Below are 23,219 nucleotides of genomic sequence, written 5' to 3'. Positions count from 1 at the left end.
AGCCCACTCATTATCTCTGCCAATCATGGCTAGCGGGAAGGTTGCTCTCTTTCTCTGTGGCTAAACCAACTAGGCTCTTAATTTAACAATTACATTCGTATTTACAGATGACATACAAGTTTGATATTAAAGCACAAGAAAGTTAATGTATCTCTGGAACATACTAACATATCTGTTGACGAGTCTACGATTCGTAAAACACTAAACAAGAATGGTGTTCATGAGAGGACACCACGGAAGAAGCCACTGCTGTCCAAAAAAAAAACATTGCTGCAATAGACGGGAAAATTAATTCCCTAGTTTATCAGTACATTTTGCAGGAGAATGTAAGGCAATCTATCCGCCAATTGAAGCTCAACAGAAGTTGGGTGATGCAACAGGACAACGACCCAAAACACGGAAGTAAATCAAAAACAGAATGGCTTCAACAGAAGAAAATACACCTTCTTGAGTGGCCCAGTCCTGACCTCAACCCGATTGAGATGCTGTGGCATGACCTCAAGAGAGTGGTTCACACCAGATAACCCAAGAATATTGCTGAACTGAAACAGTTTTGTAAAGAGGAATGGTCCAGAATTCAATCCCAAAAATTTGGTTGATGTTATTGTCGCAAAAAGGAAGGTCAACCAGTTATTAAGTCAAAGGGTTCAAAACTTTTCCCACACTGCACTGTGAATGCTTACGTAGTGTGTTCAATAAAGACATGAAAACGTATAATTGTTTGTGTGTTATTAGTGTAAGCAGACTGTGTTTGTCTATTGTTGTGACCAAGATGAAGATCAGATAAAATTTTAGGACAAATTTATGCAGAAATCCAGGTAATTCCAAAGAGTACAGTGGGGGGGGGTGCACCATGAGTCTATCAGTGTGTTTATTTGATCCCTTGGCCAGTCATTTAACGATTCATTAACTCTGAGCCTAGTCCCTCTCTAGTACGTGTAACCACTGTAGATGTGACCAACCATTACAAAACAAATAAACAAAAATTTGCAGGTTCACATGTTGAGCTTAAATTTCACATGTTAACACCATCTTTACACATGGAAGGAGAATAACATGTTTTCACCTCACATGTGAATTGCAGTTTCACATGTAAAATTTGTGGTTTCACATGATAAAATCATTCATATAATCGTATACTCACGTTTCACGTGAAAAGAATTCACATGTGAAAATCACATTTGCTGTTTCACATGTGAAAAAAAGAAAACTCCACATGTGAAAATCCCACTTTCACAAGAAAATTCCACATTTTCTTCAATGCTTGTAAACAAAGTAAATGTAAACAAACACTGTATAGCCTAAAAACATGGTTGAATGTATAATTTTCATATAATGGATGGTCAGTCATTGCATAGTCTCAGCTTTTTACCGAAACTGTTCAATTAAGGATTGCAGCTTTAAACACCTTTAATAGAGGTACAGTGTTATTACTTTATATGGTGAAATCCTCTAGTGAGTGAGTTACGTTTGTGCCATTAATATTAAGCAAAACTTCTGAAGTCGAGAACAACATTTTTAGTATTGCAAACACAAAGAATGATCTTGAAAGCAAAACATAAACCCAAAAGTACTGGTAACAAAATAAAATATTGCAAGGAAATACTATTAACTGTAAATGGACAACGCGATTAAATAAAACACCTTCCTCTTTCCTGTAATTTAACTGACATATTGTTGGTTTTTACCCTGGCCTTTCGCTGCTTTTTTTCTAGTTGGAATTTTTGGTACATTCATTCCAGCAACATAGCACCCTGCATCACAGTGCTGGTTTACTTCTGAAGCTAAGCATGGTCGTTCCTGGTTGGTCCCTGGATGGTTACCAAACTAAGCTGAAGTGGTGAAAATAATACTATGAAAAATGTAATTTTTTCACACGTCTGACAACCACACAATGTTTTTCATTTTTTGTTGTTGAAAGGGAACACACTAGGCAGATAGAGAGAGAGGGGGGCAGAAAGAGAGAGACGGGACAGAAAGAGAGAGACGGGGTGGGGGGCTGTGAGGGAGCAAGAGAGACAGAGGGAGTGTGAGGGAGCGAGGGAGACAGGGAGTGTGAGGGAGCGAGAGAGTGTAAGGGAGTTAGAGAGAGAGAGAGAGAGAGAGAGAGAGAGAGAGAGAGAGAGAGAGAGAGAGAGAGAGAGAGAGAGAGAGAGAGAGTGTGAGGGAGGGAGAGAGAGAGTGTGTGAGGGAGGGAGGGAGAGATGGAATAAGATAGAGAATGGGGAGCACCAGAGTACCAGCTTCAGCCAGGTTAATGAGGCATCACTGAACAAATTAACCACTGTAGCACGATGACCAGCTGGCTATCAAGCATACACACACACACAAACTTACAGTATCTCTAGCTAAACATTTATCTCTATCCTATAATTCCAAACGGTCTGGCTGGTGAAATTCCCTGGGTAAAGGAACAAGTCTACCGGTACATTATCATTAAGTCTACCGGTACATTATCAACCAAGCTGCATGATTGGAAGAACAAACTGAATGTGCAAGAGATATTTAGCCATGCTCAGACGAAAATAACAGTTAAATAAAATACGTTGTCATTAGGTAGCAGAGAGAGAGAAAAAAACAAAGGAAGGAAGGGAAGCATCTCCAGGGGTGTGGAAGCAGACAGACACTCACCTTCTAGAACCATCTATAGGTGTGGAGGGTGGTGAGGTGGCTTCTCAGAGCAGAGGTCAGGGGGCCGGAGTTGGGGTCGGACCCTTTGGTTCCGTGGATCTCAGTGGCCTTGTGGCTCGTGTCAGTGTAGGTCACTGGCTCCTTAGACAGAAAAGGGCATACATGGCTGCGTTAGAACACACCAGCTCCAAACTACAACACAGAAAATAAGTGGAGACATTATAGATAAGGCTAGGCAGAGGCAGATGAGGATCTAATGTAAGAGGAGTGGATGGGGAAACAGAGAAAAATGGATTTAAAAAACGTTGCCCTCCTTCACACACACATACTACAAAAGGTTGAAACAAGCTTATTCCATTGGCAGAGTGAGAGAAGAGAGAGAGAGAACAGCTCCAGTTTGTCTCTTAGTAGTCCTATCTGTAATAATCCTGGCAGAGCAGCAGCAGCAGAGAGGCTGTGGAAAATCAGCCTTGTGTTCTTGTTAAATCTCTGGCTTTATGATGTGACTTCTGTGGCTATGTGACAGATGAAACAGAGTGAATCTGAACAAGAGCTTTCACACACAAACACAGGCGCACAAACACACTACCACACACACACACACACACACACACACACACACACACACACACACACACACACACACACACACACACACACACACACACACACACACACACACACACACACACACACACACACACACACACACACACACACACACACACGCACACACAAACGTGCACACACAAACGCAGACCGCACACACACTCTCACCCAATTTGTCAAGGCAATGTGAGATGTCTGGGCCTCAACTGAGAGAGCCATAACCTAGATTTTCACGGAGCGGATACTAAAATCATGTTTTTGTTCTGAATCTAGTCTGGCCTTGATAAAGTTTCCATCATTTAGATTAGTTTAGACAGACAGCAGAGCAGAGTATTACTTAATGGCAGCACAATGTGACTCTATGACAATATCTGAATAACACCTGAAGAAAATAAATAACAAAAAATATGGCATCTCCTCTTGCATCCAAAAAGAGGTGATGTCATAAACTGTTGCCTGATATAAACTATGTACTACATGCTGTATGTCTATAGGTTGGGAGGAACTGAGGAAGTGGTTAGGACAGAGTAGTGTTTTCATGATTAGGGCTGTTGCAGTGACCGTATTACCGCCACACCGGCGGTCACGAAGGCAGTCAAATTCTATGTGACTGTTTAGTCACGGTAATTAGGCTTCTTCAAGCTCTAATGCCGTTGATGGTAATTAGTAGCCTGCCAAACTTGTTAACTGCTAACACTATTGTCCCTCTAATCACTATGACATCAATGCAAATGTAATCAAACATTTGATCAAACATTTCAGGAGAGCCCATGAGCTCAGATCCGGCAATGCGGAAGCATACAGCTCATCCAGGGCCCACCTGAAAAATCCAGGGCCCACCTGAAAAAGGGCATCAAGATGGCTAAATATGAAAAAACCACAAACTGCGGATTGAGGAGCACTTCAACAATAACTCCGGCCCTCGACGCATGTGGCAGGGCATCCAAGCCATCACAGACTACCGGCCAAAAAAAACTTAAGTCCTGCCTCCCTCCAACACTGGATCCCCACCAGTTTGCCTACCGACTGAACAGGTCTACAGAGGACGCCATCTCCACAGATTTACACTCTGCCCTGACCCACCTGGACAAAACCAACACCTATGTGAGAATGCTGTTCATAGACTTAAGCTCAGCATTCAATACGGGCATTCCCTCTAGGCTGGTCACAAAACTCCATGACCTAGGGGTCTGCCCCTCTCTCTGTAACTGGACTTTGGACTTCCTAACCAACAGACCCCAATCTGTTAGGTTAGACAACTTCACCTCCTCAACCCTGAACCTGAACACCAGTGTGCCACAGGGCTGCGTGCTGAGCCCCCTCCTGTACTCCCTCTTCACCTATTCCTGTACACGGTTCCAACACCATCGTCAAGTTCGCAGATGACACCATGGTGGTAGGCCTGATCAGTGACAATGATGGGTCAGTCTACAGGGTGGAGGTCAAGCATCTGGCTGCATGGTGCGCTGACAACAACCTGCTCTTCAATGCAAAGAAAACCAAGGTGCTCATTGTGGATTACAGGAAGTCTAAAAGCTGCAGCCACGCCCAAGTTCTCATTGATGGCATTGAGGTGGAGCGTGTTCCCAGCTTCAAATTCCTGGGTGTCTACATCTCAGAGGACCTCTTCTGGACCCTCAACATCTCAACCCTGGACAAAAAGGAACAGCAGGGGGCTGAAGGAGGCCTGCCAACGCTGTACGGTCGAGAGCGTTCTGACTAACTGCGCCACAGTGTGGTTTGGCGGATGCTCCATGGATGACCAGAAGGCCCTGCAATGGGTGGTGAAGCTCCCTGCCATCGTAGACCTCCAGCGCAAGCGGTGTCTGCATAGGGCGCGTGGCATCAACAGGGACCCTTCACATCAATGCCACAAACTGTTTGCCCTCCTACCATCAGGCAAGCGGTACACGTCTCTACGTTCCTGCACTTGCAGGCTCAAAAACAGTTTCTTTCCAGCTACTGTAACCCTGCTGAACTCTGTGACACAGCACTAGAAATATCCACCCGCCCACCGCTTAGTACTGCCTCTCAGGGACCTTATTGCATTACTCTATTTGCACTCTTCACGGTACTACTGGACTCGAATATTGCTTTGCAAAGTCTGTTAAAAACGTTATTCAGTTGTACATGTACATGTCTACCTCGGTAACCTCATTGCTGCTATCCCTGTATTTCAGATGCATTACTCCTTGTACTTGCAATTTACCTTCATTGCACATTTATACATCCCACTTAATAATATACATTGTATTTAATTGTTTCACTTGTAAATTTGTTGTACTGTTTTATTTGCACATCTGGTTAGATGTTAACTGCATTTCCTTGTACTGTACTTGTACTTGTTCAATGAAGTTTAATCTAATCTAATCTAATCTCATTTCCAGGACGTGCACTCTAAGCATGCGCTGACCAACTGGCAAGTGTCTTCACTGACATTTTCAACCTGTCCCTGACTGAGTCTGTAATACCAACATGTTTCAAGCAGACCACCAAAATCCCTGTGCCCAAGAACACTAAAGTAACCTGCCTAAATGACCACCGACCCGTAGCACTCACGTCTGTAGCCATGAAGTGCTTTGAAAAGGCTGGTCATGGCTCACATCAACACCATTAAAGCTCATCACTAAGCTAAGGACCCTGGGACTAAACACCTCCCTCTGCAACTGGATCCTGGACTTCCTGATGGGCCGCCTCCAGGTGGTGAGGGTAAGTAACAACACATCTGCCACACTGATCCTGAACACGGGGGCACCTCATGGGTGCTATTATTTGCTATTATTTGACCATGCTGGTTATTCATGAACATTTTAACATCTTGGCCATGTTCTGTTATAATCTCCACCCAACACAGCCAGATGAGGACTGGCGACCCCTCATAGCCTGGTTCCTCACTAGGTTTCTTCCTAGGTTTTGGCCTTTCTAGGTAGTTTTTCCTAGACACTGTGATTCTACAGCTGAATTGCTTGCAGTTTGGGGTTTAGCCTGGGTTTCTGTACAGCACTTTGATATATCAGCTGATGTAAGAAGGGCTATATAAATAAATTCGATTTTTGATTTGCAATGCTCAGTCCCCACCTGTAGTCCCTGTTCACTCATGACTGCACGGCCAGGCACAACTCCAACACCATCATTAAGTTTGCAGACGACACAACTGATCACCGACAGCAATGAGGGAGGAGGTCAGAAACCTGGCCGTGTGGTGCCAGGATAACAACCTCTCCTTCAACGTGATCAAGACAAAGGAGAGGACTGTGGACTACAGGAAAAGGAGGACTGAGCATGCCCCCATTCTCATCGACGGGGCTGTAGTGGAGCAGACTGAGAGCTTCAAGTTCCTTGGTGTCCATATCACCCACAAACAATCATGGTTCAAACACACCAAGACAGTTGTGACAAGGGCAGCCTATTCCCCTTCAGGAGACTGAAAAGATTAGTAATTTTAACTCTACCTACATGTACATATTACCTCAATTACCTCGACTAACCTGTGCCCCCGCACATTGAGTATGTACCGGTACAGGTTTCCCGACTTTTCTTTTGACAAAAAAGTTCAATTTGTAGGGAAAATGCATAAATTAATTCAAGCTACAAGAGTGTAGGTCTAATGACAATCTCCAAATGTCATTACACCTACAAGTGTTGGTGTTTTGTAACAGATCTCTTTGCATTCATCCAATGGCTGGTGCACTGTTTGGATATTGGAATTAATTTGGGGATGGTTTGGTATGATTCCTTTGGTTTTCCATAAAAAGCTGGGAAAAAAGCTTCCCTGTGGTAGGCTAAGTGGATAACATGATACGCCTCCGCCTGTAGTATTTGATGGGCAGGGTACATTTTTACAGTTGAAGCTGCTTTACTCAACTCTGCCTCACAACTAAAGAGTTAAGTTAGCTTCTTAGCTAGTTCTAAAAATCTTTAGTGTTATTAGCCGTAGCCTATTTAGCAAGCTCGAATCTGCCATGCAACGATTTATATCAGAAATGGACTTCGCCAAACAAATCCAAGAGAGAAAAAAGAGCAATGAGCAGCATCAAACTACCAAGCCCAGCAGTGCTGATGTTTTCTGTCCAAACACTTTAATTTAAAAGCAACTTGTTCATAGGAAGATAGTGGCTGGAATACTCGGTTACTGTTTCCCATGTCGAAAGTTCTGCTAATGCTAATCCAGCTTCACCCAAACTGGGTATTCTAACTGGAAGCATGATATTGATAGTACCAAACGATTCGCTAAGTACGCAAAGAGCATTTGAAAGGCACTGCATCGTGGAAAGAAACACAAGTTTGAAGTGCTATGGGAACATTGGTGTCAACATGTGTTAATGACGGGCAGCTGGCGAGAAATGTCATATACCTTTTCTGTCTATGATGGAATATACTCTCCGAAAAGACAATGAACTTGCCAATGTGTTTAGTACCCACAATGCCACATACACGTTACACAATATTCAAAATGAACACATAGGACTGACTCATGGATGGGGCATCCACAGTTAAATGTGTGAACTAATTTTCCACTTTGACAAACGTGTTCAGTGTTATGGTAGGCAGGCATTGCTTAATTGATTGAGTGGGTCGAATTTTATCCAGTGTATTGTGCCATATCTCAACGTGTTGCTGTACTCATGAGTGGCATTGCTTTCCATGTTTGAAGCGGGCCTATTTGTTTGGCAAGACAGCTGCATCTCATTGTAGTAGGCGATAGGCTATAGTTTGGTTATTTGGATCTACATTTTGTTTACTGCGTGCACCTGTGTAATGATCATGCTGTTTAATCAGCTTCTTGATATGCCACACATGTCAGGTGAATGGATTATCTTGGCAAAGGAGAAACACTCATTAACAGGGATGTAAACAAATTTGTGCACAACATTTTAGAGAAATGCGCTTCCCTATCTTCTCGTAACCATGTATAACTCCCTGCCAAAAGACACAATTCTTTGTTGAATAGTTGATTTAAAAAAGCCATAAACCGTAAATTACTACTGTGGCTAGCTATGCTCTCTCTGACCATGCTTAAGGTTAGCCTAGCTGTAGTTAAACTGTAGCATAAATGCTCATTTCTGATAAGGCCTTCAACATTTGTCTTGTTTTACCAGTTAGTTGACGGAGTAGAGAACTTGAAAAGAACTTGAAATTAGTTGAATTGCCTATTCTTGGATAAATTAAATCTTATTGAATTTAATTAAATTAGAAGACCTTGGCCTCCTCTCCCTGTCCTGCTCTTCCAGTGCATAATGTACTGTAGGCATAATGTGACAGGGTGCTGCTTGACTCTGGCCGACAGAAAACAAACAGTAAAACATCAGATATTGGGACAGTTCTGGTCTGTGTGTGTACATACCAGAAGACAACAGTTGTCTCCTCTTATTGGGAGTAAGAAGAACAGACAGGAGAGTGTTTGAACTAGAGGTTTACTATAGCAGAGACTGAGCTAAATAGCCAGTGAATCCTGTGATCGAGAGGTCTAGATTCTGGGATAGGGAAATAGTCACTGATTTGGCTGTGAGTTAGCCACATCCATACACAGAGCTGCTCAGACTGGAGCACTGACTCAGACAGAGGGCAAAACATTTTGGAACCATATGTGCAAACATTAGAAAAGGTTTAAGTTGAAACAGTTTTTGCATCTCAAAATGGGCATCAACCAATTAAAATCGTTGATTTACTTGCACGTGATAGAAGGCTACATTCTATCTAGTTCCATCAGATAACATGGAACACGTTAGCCCTATGCTAACTTCACCAGCTGACTTTGATTATATCCAGTAACAGGTTCTGCATCAGCCAATTACAAATGTTGACATAGATGGACTTAATCAAAAACTTTTCAATGAGATTGCCAAAATCCTGAAGTATCCCTTTAAGGGCAATGAGAGCCTTTATCTCTAATGTCCTTCATACTGGACACAGAGACATAAAAATGGTATCCATGAATCTGACTGGGGAAGTAGATAAAATGTTTGCATTGTATGTTGTAAGGAGGTGCCCCCTTCCACTGTGCTAATGGAGTAAAGCCAACCATGCTGGCACGTGTCCCTTGTGAATTAGCTGTGAATCAGGATCTCTGAATGGCTATGTTCAACTGTGTATTTACTGTTGGCTTCCACGACTGTATCTTTCTCTCTCTCCCTCCATCTGTGATATAGGAGCTGGGTAGGATATAGGCGCTGAAGTCAGGCTCATTCATGACCTGTATCTGTGACGAGGGGGATCTGGAGCTGATCTATGCTAACATGCCAAACATCTCAGAAAGGACAAAAGGTGATTACTAACAAGACGGTACATCATAAGTGTTTAGTATTATTACCCTCTCAATACATGGCACTCATCAACTTATCCTCACTTTTCTACAGATGGAGGACAGAAGTGTCCTCTGACTGAAAGACAGGTTGATACTGATGTCTGAATTGGGACAGACCTTGCACTCAGCATCAAAATTATAAAAGACATCGATTGCCTGTTATTGTCTTTTGTTATTATTGAATCGAATGGTACTATCAATAGGGTGGGGGGCCCTATGTATTCTTCAAACATGCCAGGGAACTCCGTTCTTATATGGGACACACTACAGGAAGGTATAATATTAGCACATTGTTATATTAGCAGAACACTGCTTCTACAGTATGTGAAGGATGGTTTATTCTACATTGAAATTTGAAAGTTATCAAAACATTGTTTAAGTTCAGCAATTGCACTCTTCCCATATTACTTGGTAGGCTACTGAGCGATTCAACGATTGGTCAGTAGCTACAGAGTGGTATGAGAAGAGTGGCATCCTCTGGTATTTCACATCTGCCTGTGGTTATTGAACTCTGTCATCTCTATGATGGAGTGTCATGCACTCCAACCCTCCTGTCACCTGGCTGCACCTGTAATACATACTACATAGATGGAATCACCCACTGGAGACTGGAAGACAGAACCTCACCCAGAGAGATGTGCATTTCAGTGGGTGGTTAGAAAACCAAATCCTTAGATTTGGCCAAATAGACAAATATAATGCCCTTCTAGTTCATGTTAGACAGCTGAAGTTGTACTCTACACACATTTCTATTTGCTAGGTAAGTGTAAGCATACTGTCTTTATAAGCACATCAATATGATATTGAAAGCATGAAATGTTTTGTCTTTGTCACATGGACACATACATTTTTTGTTGATCAATGTATGTACACCAGTACTGGCAACTCTCACGCATTGGCCATGAAACACACACATTTGACCCTCTTCACACGCCATACTTCTTATATCTTAAACATTGGAAAGTAGTGCTTTTATTTTTCTAATTAGTCCAATGTTGAAATCGGAGGATATGAGCCTGTAATTTAACGTCACAAGTGGAACCTCTGAACAGCGGCACATTGAAGTATATGATTGGTCTAGTTATGTAAGGGATCAAGGGAATTGGATGCACTTTTTAAAGAAACACCACTCAAGATTAGATTGGAGCTGAATAGAGAGAGAACGTTCTCTGCTGAGAGCAGCACTGTTCACAACAAAAGTAGGTCGCATGCACCAAAGTCAATTTAATCCACATTGCATTAGTCCCCTTGTTTGGTGATTGGAATTTAGGTTGTGACAGACCTACAATATGTTTTAGCAGGAAAGTTTGGTAGGGAGACCTGATTTGTAACTACGAAAAACATTTTCAGACAGTGAAGCCAAAAGTGTAAGTTTGATTCTAGAGGGGGGACAATTAATGCAGTCTTGTTTTCAGGAGATATGATCTACTTACTTTACTTAGTCTGATCAGTGAAACAATTCTCATTCTTAACAATGGACAAAAATATTGAGTAATTATATGCTTATTCAAAAAGAACACTACTGTTATTCCCCACACTTATTTTATTATTCCACTTCTTCCCAATTTTGCCACAAAACAAAAAACAGGTTTTTAGAAATGTTTGCAAATGTATATAAAAAAACAACTGAAATATCACATTTACATAAGTATTCAGACCCTTTACTCAGTACTTCGTTGAAGCAGCCTCAAGTTTTCTTGGGTATGACACTACAAGCTTGGCACATCTGTATTTTGGGAGTTTCTCACATTCTTTGCAGATCCTATCAAGCTCCGTCAGGTTGGATGGGGAGCGTCATTGCACAGTTATTTTCAGGTCTCTCAAGATATGTTCGATCGGGTTCAAGTCCAGGCTCTGGCTGGGCCACTCAAGGACATTCAGAGACTTGTCCTGAAGCCACTCCTGCATTGTCTTGGCTGTGTGCTTAGGGTCATTGTCCTGTTGGAAGGTGAAACTTTGCCCTGGTCCAGAGCGCTCTAGAAGATTTCTCTGTACTTTGCTCCGTTCATCTTTCCCTCGATCCTGACTAGTCTCCCAGTTCCTACCACTGAAAAACATCCCCACAGCATGATGCTGCCACCACCATGCTTCACCGTAGGGATGGTGCCAGGTTTCCTCCAGATGTGACGCTAGGAATTCTGGCCAAAGAGTTCAATCTTGGTTTCATCGAATCTTGTTTCTCATGGTCTGAGACTCCTTTAGGTGCCTTTTGGCAAATTCCAAGCGGGCTGTCATGTGCCTTCTACTGAGGAATGGCTTCCGTCTGGCCACTTTACCATAAAGGCCTGATGGGTGGAGTGCTGCAGAGATGGTTGTCCCTTTGAAAGGTTCTCCGATCTCCACAGAGGAACTCTGGAACGAACTAAACTAAACGAATTGCAAAGACAGGCAAATCCAGCTCCTAAATTTATGTAGGTTTTGGTGAGTTTGGACATTTACAGGCAAATGTGAAAGAGAGACATTGTGCAAATGATAAAAGTTTTGACACATGCTTGTCTGAAGGAAGAACAATACTGGCTCTGAAGCAGCATGTGTACACGCAGCTCTGCTCGGAGACAAGGGGGGAGGAGCAGACAAGCAAAGAACGGAGAGGTGAAGGAAACACAAGGAAATCAAGCAGTGGTAGCTGTACAGATAACTCATCCAAAGGGCTTTGACTTCTCAAACACTATATGATGCCTCTTCACCTTATTAATTCAGCCACTTGCTTAGATAAGTTAAACTTAGGGGTCACGTTAACACAGAATTATGCATTTTTCACACAGGAAAAAAAATATAAAACGCATAAGAAATATCTCGCTGCGTTTTGTAAACGTAGATCTAAAATGCTTCTTGTTATTTTTGCTCAGCATCAGACACATTTTTGCACTTTCCTCAGTGTAGCCAGCCTACTTTGCTCCAGTAAAACATGGGACATGTAGCTGGCTACATTCTTTCTATGATAAATATTAGAAACATGATGGCCATGCATCGTTTTTGCAAAAAAATACATTTTTTTCATTGAAACTAATTTACTTCTGTGGCTGCCAGCCAAATAGCGTTTGACTTCTGCAGAATGTGTTGAACTAATGTATTTTATGTGAATTGCGGCAGGGTAGCCTAGTGGTTAGAGCATTGGACTAGTAACCGGAAGGTTGCAAGTTCAAATCCCCAAGCTGACCAGGTACAAATCTGTTGTTCTGCCCCTGAACAGGTAGTTAACCCACTGTTCCTAGGCTGTCTGTCATGTTTTGTCTTAGATTGTCTTGTCATTTTGCTTTTCCCTCTGTTTATTTTCCCCCTGCTGGTCTTTTTAGGTTCGTTCCCCTTTTTCTCTCTCCCTTCCTCTCTCTTTTTCTCTCTCCCTTCCTCTCTCTCTTCTCTCTATCGTTCCGTTCCTGCTCCCAGCTGTTCCTATTCCCCTAATCAATCATTTAGTCTTCCCACAACTGTTCCCTATCTTTTTCCCTGATTAGAGTCCCTATTTCTCCCCTTGTTTTCCGTTTCTGCCCTGTCGGATCCTTGTCTATTGTTCACCGTGCTGTGTCTGTGTATCGCCCTGTCGTGTCGTGTTTCCCTCAGATGCTGCGTGGTGAGCAGGTGTCTGAGTCTACTACGTTCAAGTGCCTTCCCGAGGCAACCTGCAGTTCATGATCGAGTCTCCAGTCTGTTCTCGTCATTACGAGTGGAATTATGCTTTATGATTGTAGATTTACTTTACTGGATTAAAGACTCTGTTTTCGCCAAGTCGCTTTTGGGTCCTCATTCACCTGCATAATACTGTCATTGTAAATAAGAATTTGGTCTTAACTGACTTGCCTATAAAATAAAAAAGTGAAACTATAGTTTCATATCCCGGATCATTCTATTGAAGCAAAAAAACACAGACTCTCAATATAAAATGCAACCCCTGTCAATATACAGTTAGAATCAACTGCTCCCTCTTTCTCCCGTTGTGCTATTTACAAACAAACGCGACTGGCTCAACTGTTCTGGGGAACTACCTTGACAATGTAAATAATGTAAAATAATGTGACAGGCGATAGGAAGAACGCGATCTGCTTTATTTCCTAAGGTATTGCACAAGTTGACTGTAGGTATTCACTTAAAAAGTTGCTACAAATATTGAAATTTATTGAAACAAATAAATAAACGGCAAAAACCATCCTGTGGCTATTTACAAATACCCCAGTATATGATATGTACAGTATATCGCCCAAGCCTACTCAGAACTGTTGACCCAACTCAATAGGTGGACTGTCACGAATCTGTGTGTCTTGTGCTCCGTTTGAGGTGTTCCCCTCATTAAGCAGTAACAGGCATAGTCTGGTAGTTGTGCCATTTTAGCTGTTGGTATAATATACACTACTGTAAATACTACAGTATACTGCAGTCATGTAAGAAAAAACATTACAGTAAGTACTACATTGAAGTCAACAAAAACATAACTGAATACTATAGTATATAAATATAATAATACTACCGTATTTAAACTATAGTATACTAATAGTATTTTTTTCATATAGGAAGCATCAAAACGAGGCCAAATCAGGAAGTTCAGTCACTCTTTAAAGGCTGTTTAAGATAAATATAAACCACAGATAGACCAAACAGCAAAACATACTATAAATACATACATACAGTATGTAGCAATAACTCTTGACTTGTACAATTATCGAAACCTGGATCTACACTTCAGAACCAATGATAAACATATTTCCTCTATATCTTGTCTGTCTATAGTAGTCAGTCAGGGTGGGAGTGTTATAGTTGTTGTGATCATGCTTGGCTGAATCTCCCCACGCAGAGCAAGCTGCTGCCGGATTGTCATGGTGTGCTGCTGGGTTGTCATGGAGATGCCTCGGAAATAACTTCCACTGGGACGGCAGGTGAAGGAAGTGATCTTTACACTGGACGCATCTCAATAGTCTAACGTGGCCTCCTCTCCTTCATCTCAATAGTCTCAGAAGGCCACCTCCTCTCAGGTATCTCAAGGAAAGGATATGAGGTGTGGACTTAAGACTATTGAGATGCACCCAGAAAGTCAGACACAGAAACATCTGTCCACCAATGGAAATACAGCACCTACTGTCCTCTCAACCAATGGAAAAGCAAGAAAAGACAGACATAATACAGACACTGTTCTGACGGAGACAGCATGGACAGTGAACCCTCCTGTCATTGTAAAACCCCAGTTACTGATCACAAATCATTTACACCAAGGATGGGAGGCAGTCGGGAATACACAATCACATAGTGGTGTTTGTTCATCACATACAGTATACATCTACCCCAGTGGTGTGTGTGTGTGTGTGTGTGTGTGTGTGTGTGTGTGTGTGTGTGTGTGTGTGTGTGTGTGTGTGTGTGTGTGTGTGTGTGTGTGTGTGTGTGTGTGTGTGTGTGTGTGTGTGTGTGTGTGTGTGTGTGTATATTTGACAGTGAACTTGGGGATAGAAATCCCCTCACTGGTGCCCATTGATTAAGCACAAACACTCATATATACAACAATGACCAAGCTGTCTAATACTCTGTCTCACACACACACACACACACACACACACACACACGCACACGCACACGCACACACACACACACACACACACACACACACACACACACACACACACACACACACACACACACACACACACACACACACACACACACACAGGATCTCCGAAGTCAGCTTAGCTTAGCTCAGTGTGTGTTAGAGCAGGTTGACAAGGCTGGAAAACCTTCAGCATCACACACACACAGGGATGACATCTGTGGGGTGACAGAAGTGGTTTGTCCTCCACTGTCTGACAGGAACAAACACTAGGTTGTGTCAGACTGGGGTTGAAGATCAACACTGAAGGGAGAACACAACAGCATTTCTCAGACAGTACTAAGACACTATCTCAGAAACACACACAGTCATGTAGTGATAGATAGTGTTGTTGGAAGATCTGTCATGTTCTAGCCTCACTACACTCCACTCCACTGGCAATGGCATTTCTATTGACAAAAACATGTTATTTCATCACGACAGGTAAAGGGTATGAACTGTGGATTAGAATTTATCTTTACTGGAGTGATATTATTCATATTTGGTTATTGCGTGTTCTTTCTGGTGGCTTACATGCGGACCACACCACTCGCGTTACGTGCGTGAGCGTTGCAAAATAAACTTACACATACAGTACATGTTATTCAATAATTTCATCAAAACTGCTTGCGAGCGTTTGCGTAGCCAGGTGCTAAAATAGAACTTGGTTGACACGCTGCAAGTCCCGCCTCTCCCATCATCTTATTGGTTTTTAGGAGTGTGTGTGATTGAAAGACTCTCCAGTTCAGTTGGTGGTGGTAATACTTTAAAGTACCTTAAAGTTGGTTGCCAACCGCCATATACAGTCGTGGCCAAAAGTTTTGAGAATGACACAAATATTAATTTTCACAGTCTGCTGCCTCAGTTTGTATCATCCAATTTGCATTTACTCCAGAATGTTATGAAGAGTGATCAGATGAATTGGAATTAATTGCAAAGTCCCTCTTTGCCATGCAAATGAACTGAATCCTCAAAAAACATTTCCACTGCATTTCAGACCTGCCACAAAAGGTACAGCTGACATCATGTCAGTGATTCTCTCGTTAACACAGCTGTGAGTGTTGACGAGGACAAGGCTGGAGATCACTCTGTCATGCTGATTGATTTCGAATAACAGACTGGAAGCTTCAAAATGAGGGTGGTGCTTGGAATCATTGTTCTTCCTCTGTCAGCCATGGTTACCTGCAAGGAAACACGTGCCGTCATCATTGCTTTGCACAAAAAGGGCCTCACAGGCAAGGATATTGCTGCCAGTAAGATTGCACCTAAATCAACCATTTATCGGATCATCAAGAACTTCAAGGAGAGCGGTTCAATTGTTGTGAAGGCGGCTTCAGGGCGGCGCCCAAGAAAGTCCAGCAAGCGCCCGGACCGTCTCCTAAAGTTGATTCATCTGCGGGATCGGGACACCACCAGTACAGAGCTTGCGCAGGAATGGCAGCAGGCAGGTGTGAGTACATCTGCACGCACAGTGAGGCGAAGACTTTTGGAGGATGACCTAGTGTCAAGAAGGGCAGCGGAGACAGACTGATATTCTGCAAAAGGTACAGGGTTTGGACTGCCTGGAACTGGGGTAAAGTCATTTTCTCTGATGAATCCCCTTTCAGATTGTTTGGGTAATCCAGAAAAAAGCTTGTCTGGAAAAGACAAGGTGAGCGCTACCATCAGTCCTGTGTCATGCCAACAGTAAAGCATCCTGAGACAATTCATGTGTGGGGTTGCTTCTCAGACAAGGGAGTGGGCTCACTCACAATTTTGCCTAAGAACACAGCCATGAATAAAGAATGGTACCAACACATCCTCCGAGAGCAACTTATCCCAACCATCCAGGAACAGTTAGGTGACGAACAATGCCTTTTCCAGCATGATGGAGCACCTTGCCATAATGCAAAAGTGATAACTAAGTGGCTCGGGGAACAAAACATCGATATTTTGGGTCCATGGCCAGGAAACTCCCCAAATCTTAATCCCATTGAGAATTTGTGGTCAATCCTCAAGAGGCGGGTGGACAAACAAAACCCCACAAATTCTGACAAACTCCAAGCATTGAGATTATGCAAGAATGGGCTGCCATCAGTCAGGATGTGGCCCAGAAGTTAATTGACAGCATGCCAGGGCGGATTGCAGAGGTCATGAAAAAGAAGGGTCAACACTGCAAATATTGACTCTGAATCAACTTCATGTAATTGTCAATAAAAGCCTTTGACACTTATAAAATGTTTGTAATTATACTTCAGTATTCCATAGTAAACATCTGACAAAAATATCTAAAGACACTGAAGCAGCAAAATTTGTGGAAATTAATATTTGTGTCATTCTCAAAACTTTTGGCCCCGACTGTATAGTCCAAAGAAGAAGAGGAAAACTGACGGAGGAGAGATTACAAGAAACTAACTAGGTTTACTTTTTTATCTGTGGATTAAGACAAGGACCTTGCTCATTTCAGGTAAAATAACAACCCAATGTCTATATCCCTGGAAAAATGTACTAGCAACAGCAAGCTAGCTAGCTAAATTGAAATGAATGTTTCATGCGTTTCATGAGTTTGTTTTGATATTTCAAACTGTGTCCTGATCGCGTCTGGTATGGATGGACAAAATCAACATGCTTGCGATGGAGCATGCGCGTGCCCGATCTGGTCAGCATATTACAATACAATCTGACTGTTGAAAACAGATGTAGTGCCAGCCTGAGTCATCTTTATCTCCACAGTAAGGACTAATATTCTCTGTCCATTTCCACTCTGCACTGAGATAAAAATATTGGTGCTATTTCAGTACCTTCAAATTGTGTGCAGATACACTGTCTGTGTCAGTGTATCTGTCTGTAAGCGTGTGTGTGTGTGTGGCCTTGGCTCAGATACCAAATCTGAAAGCTGTGTGTGTGTGAGACCAATGAGCTATCTCTTAGACTCTATAGGCCCCTGAGCCATATCTTCTTCCCTTTGCCTCTCTGACTGCCTCTTTCCCATCTTCGCTGCCCCTCACCTTTCCTGCCTCCCTGTCACCTTTTTCCCAGCTTTCCAACACTCTGGGTTCATCTCTTCATCCACCTTCCCCCTTTCTATCTGGTACGATATCTCGTCACACCTTACCACTCATTTTCTCTCCCTTCTCTAACTCACCCTCCCTTCCTCCTCCTCTTCTCACCCTGAGCCATCTCAACCTCCCTCCCTCCCTCCTCTCACCCTGCGCCCTTTCTCCCTCAACTTCCCTCCCTCCACCTCTCTCCCTGGCACAATTTCTCCTCAGGCCTTACCACTTTTTCTTTCCTCTCCTTCTTTCCATTATCTACCTCTCCCTCTCTTCTAGTTGTGTGACCTCACAGAAATGCTCAAGAATTATCGGAGTGGGCTTTGACTAAGTGTGCTCCAGGCTTTTAGCCTAGTGGTTAGAACGTTGGGCCAGTAACCGAAAGGTTGCTGGATCAAATCCCTGATCTGACAAGGTAAAGATCTGTAATTCTGCCCCTGAGCAAGGCATTTAACCCACTGTTCCCGGGGGCCAAAGATGCGGATGTCGATTATGGCAGCCCCCCGCATCTCTCTGATTCAGATAGGTTAAATGCAGAAGACACATTTCAGTTGAAGGCATTCAGTTGTACAACTGACTAGCTATCCCCCTTTGCCTAGTTGATGTGAGATCCACCCACTCGCTCAACTACCCCTGGTACACCCCAGTCACAACCACAACCACAACTGCTCTCTTTCTCTCTCTCTCTCTCTCTCTCTCTCTCTCTCTCTCTCTCTCTCTCTCTCTCTCTCTCTCTCTCTCCCTCTCTCACCACCTCCTCAGCCCCCCCCCCCCCCACAAACACACTCTCATGCTTGGCTGAAACCAGCAGGCACTCAGGGCTTGTATGCATGGATGCCTGTTTGTGTAAGACACAGCGTGTAGAGCTAGGTTGTGGATTAAATGACAGAAAGCTTAACAATGTAACAGTGAGAGGTGAAACACATACAGTCATTATAATATCTGATTAAAGCAGTAGACTAATGATCCTAGAGAGGAGTCGTGTGGTCTGTCTGACTCACTGAGTTTAAAGAAGTATTAGCCAGAAAAGCTTATAATACTACTGTACCCTTATAATCATTTTTGTTACACGCTTTTATGTCATAGTTTTATCATTGTAATGTGATTGTACGAAGAGTTCATGTTAGATGAATTTCACAGGGTTGTCATGTGACTTATAAGCGAGGGGGGAGTGAGAGAATAGAGGGAGAGCAGAGAGAGAAACATAAATATGTGTTAACAAAAGAGCGAGAGAGAAAGACAACTCTGCACTAACAAAGGGAGGGCGAGCTGGAATGCTATAATAGCCTAATTTCAACAGGACATTCAAGAGTAAAACGCACTGTATTAATATTCTGTCAGTTTCACTTTCTCCGCAGTCATAGACCTGAATAACATGAATATTCAATGGATTATTACTGTCCGTATATATACACACTGCTGTTCAAGCGTTTGGGGTCACTTAGAAATGTCCTTGATTTTGAAAGAAAAGCACATTTTTTATCCATTAAAATAACATCAGAAATACAGATCAGAAATACAGGGTAGACATTGTTAATGTTGTAAATGACTATTGTAGTTGGAAACGGCAGATTTTTTACGGAATACCTACATTGTACAGAGGCCCATTATCAGACAACCAAGATGGCATAGCAGTTCAGACGTCTTTTGTCCTCGTCTTGTCGTGTCCTGTATATATATATATTTACAACTTTTTTCACATACATTTTATTTTTATTTTCCATCAATTCATCTTCAAAACACTCTCCTGCAACCCGCCTCACCAATTTATATTTATAAAAAAGTATTATTTACCTCAAATCTGTAATCCTCCAAGAAGCTAGGCAGAACCTAGCCCAGAAGCTAATCCAGAAACTAGCCAGAAGCTCGTTCAGAAGTTAGTTAGCTTCTTTACTGGCATATCGTTAGTATTCAGCTAACCACGGTTTGTGGTCATTAGCTATCCTTTAGCTCGAAAATCTATCGCCAGTTTTGTACGGCGCAGCGCGGCTCCATGTCCCTGGATTTCAACTGCTCTCTGGACATTCATACCCGGATCTCACAGCCAGCTAGCTGCTATCCGTGTGACTATCGGCTTTCGTCGATTCCGGAGCAAACATCAATTATTCCGGAGCTAGCCAGCTCCGTCAATCACTCCTGAGGTCCATCAATCACTCCTGGGCTGCTGTCACCTATCCGGACCCGTTTTACTGCCTACGCGGAGCCCCACCGGGCCTTCACAACTGGACTGCCGACATTATCTACCCGAAGGAGATCTGGCTGGCTCCTCCGTCGCGACGTTACCTGAACGCCCATCTGCGGCCTGCTAACCGTTAGCTGTCTTACCGGCTGCTATCTGAATAGACAATCGGACAATTTTTTATTTTTATTATTATTATGTTTTCTTCTTGGGCCTCTATAACTATATCTATTGTTTTTATTTTTGTTGTTGTTGTGTGATTTGGATTAATCCCCTCTACCACACGGAACCCCACTAATCTACTGACGGAACGCAAGAGGTGGCTAACAACAGACCTCCATCCTATGCTAGCTTGCTACCGATGGCCTGGCTAGCTGTCTAAATCGCCGTGACCCCCAACCAACCTCTCCACTCACTGGACCCTTTTGATCACTCGACTAAGCATGCCTCTCCTTAATGTCAATATGTCCTGTCCATTGCTGTTCTGATTAGTGTTTATTGGCTTATTTCACTGTAGAGCCTCTAGTCCTGCTCACTATACCTTATCCAACCTATTAGTTCCACCACCCACACATGCAATGACATCTCCTGGTTTCAATGATGTTTCTAGAGATAATATCTCTCTCTTCATCACTCAATACCTAGGTTTACCTCCACTGTATTCACATCCTACCATACCTTTGTCTGTACATTATACCTTGATGCTATTTTATCGCCCCCAGAAACCTCCTTTTACTCTCTGTTCCAGATGTTCTAGACGACCAATTCTTATTGCTTTTAGCCGCACCCTTATTCTACTCCTCCTCTGTTCCTCTGGCGATGTAGAGGTGAATCCAGGCCCTGCAGTGCCTAGCTCCACTCCTATTCCCCAGGCGCTCTCTTTTGACGACTTCTGTAACCGTAATAGCCTTGGTTTCATGCATGTTAACATTAGAAGCCTCCTCCCTAAGTGTGTTCTATTGACTGCTTTAGCACACTCTGCCAACCCGGATGTTCTAGCTGTGTCTGAATCATGGCTTAGGAAGACCACCAAAAATGCAGAAATTTTAATTCCAAACTACAACATTTTCCGACAAGATAGAACTGCCAAAGGGGGCGGTGTTGCAATCTACTGCAAAGATAGCCTGCAGAGTTCTGTCCTACTATCCAGGTCTGTACCCAAACAATTTGAACTTCTACTTTTAAAAATCCACCTCTCTAAAAACAAGTCTCTCACCGTTGCCGCCTGCTATAGACCACCCTCTGCCCCCAGCTGTGCTCTGGACACCATATGTGAACTGATTGCCCCCCATCTATCTTCAGAGCTCGTGCTGCTAGGCGACCTAAACTGGAACATGCTTAACACCCCAGCCATCCTACAATCTAAACTTGATGCCCTCAATCTCACACAAATTATCAATGAACCTACCAGGTACCTCCCCAAAGCCTTAAACACGGGCACCCTCATAGATATCATCCTAACCAACTTCCCCTCTAAATACACCTCTGCTGTCTTCAACCAAGATCTCAGCGATCACTGCCTCATTGCCTGCATCCGTAATGGGTCAGCGGTCAAATGACCTCCACTCATCACTGTAAAACGCTCCCTGAAACACTTCAGCGAGCAGGCCTTTCTAATCGACCTGCCCTGGGTATCCTGGAAGGATATTGATCTCATCCCGTCAGTAGAGGATGCCTGGATATTTTTTTTTAAATGCCTTCCTAACCATCTTAAATAAACATGCCCCATTCAAGAAATTTAGAACTAGGAACAGATATAGCCCTTGGTTCTCCCCAGACCTGACTGCCCTTAACCAACACAAAAACATCCTATGGCGTTCTGCATTAGCATCGAACAGCCCCCGTGATATGCAGCTGTTCAGGGAAGCTAGAAACCATTATACACATGCAGTTAGAAAAGCCAAGGCTAGCTTTTTCAAGCAGAAATTTGCTTCCTGCAACACTAACTCAAAAAAGTTCTGGGACACTGTAAAGTCCATGGAGAATAAGAACACCTCCTCCCAGCTGCCCACTGCACTGAAGATAGGAAACACTGTCACCACTGATAAATCCACCATAATTGAGAATTTCAATAAGCATTTTTCTACAGCTGGCCATGCTTTCCACCTGGCTACTCCTACCCCGGTCAACAGCACTGCACCCCCAACAGCAACTCGCCCAAGCCTTCCCCATTTCTCCTTCTCCCAAATCCATTCAGCTGATGTTCTGAAAGAGCTGCAAAATCTGGACCCCTACAAATCAGCCGGGCTAGACAATCTGGACCCTTTCTTTCTAAAATTATCTGCCGAAATTGTTGCCACCCCGATTACTAGCCTGTTCAACCTCTCTTTCGTGTCGTCTGAGATTCCCAAAGATTGGAAAGCAGCTGCGGTCATCCCCCTCTTCAAAGGGGGGGACACTCTTGACCCAAACTGCTACAGACCTATATCTATCCTACCATGCCTTTCTAAGGTCTTCGAAAGCCAAGTCAACAAACAGATTACCGACCATTTAGAATCTCACCATACCTTCTCTGCTATGCAATCTGGTTTCAGAGCTGGTCATGGGTGCACCTCAGCCACGCTCAAGGTCCTAAACGATATCTTAACCGCCATTGATAAGAAACATTACTGTGCAGCCGTATTCATTGATCTGGCCAAGGCTTTCGACTCTGTCAATCACCACATCCTCATCGGCAGACTCGACAGCCTTGGTTTCTCAAATGATTGCCTCGCCTGGTTCACCAACTACTTCTCTGATAGAGTTCAGTCTGTCAAATCGGAGGGTCTGCAGTCCGGACCTCAGGCAGTCTCTATGGGGGTGCCACAGGGTTCAATTCTTGGACTGACTCTCCTCTCTGTATACATCAATGAGGTCGCTCTTGCTGCTGGTGAGTCTCTGATCCACCTCTACGCAGAC

At 43.2% G+C, this 23,219-nt stretch overlaps 1 protein-coding gene across 5 annotated transcripts in view; it reads right to left on the bottom strand.

The window, feature by feature from the left end:
* Positions 1 to 23,219, bottom strand: part of LOC124034020 (amyloid-beta A4 precursor protein-binding family A member 1-like) — a 128,142-nt gene that overhangs the window by 79,234 nt on the left and 25,689 nt on the right. For all 5 annotated transcript variants that reach the window (XM_046346645.1, XM_046346649.1, XM_046346650.1 and 2 more), the window contains exon 2: positions 2,632 to 2,772. The gene's annotated coding sequence lies outside the window, so the exon portion shown is untranslated. The remainder of the gene's footprint in view (positions 1 to 2,631; positions 2,773 to 23,219) is intronic.

Source organism: Oncorhynchus gorbuscha, linkage group LG04 (genome assembly GCF_021184085.1).
Source record: "Oncorhynchus gorbuscha isolate QuinsamMale2020 ecotype Even-year linkage group LG04, OgorEven_v1.0, whole genome shotgun sequence".
Lineage (NCBI taxonomy): Eukaryota > Metazoa > Chordata > Actinopteri > Salmoniformes > Salmonidae > Oncorhynchus > Oncorhynchus gorbuscha.
This window is presented reverse-complemented; position numbering and strand designations above follow the sequence as displayed.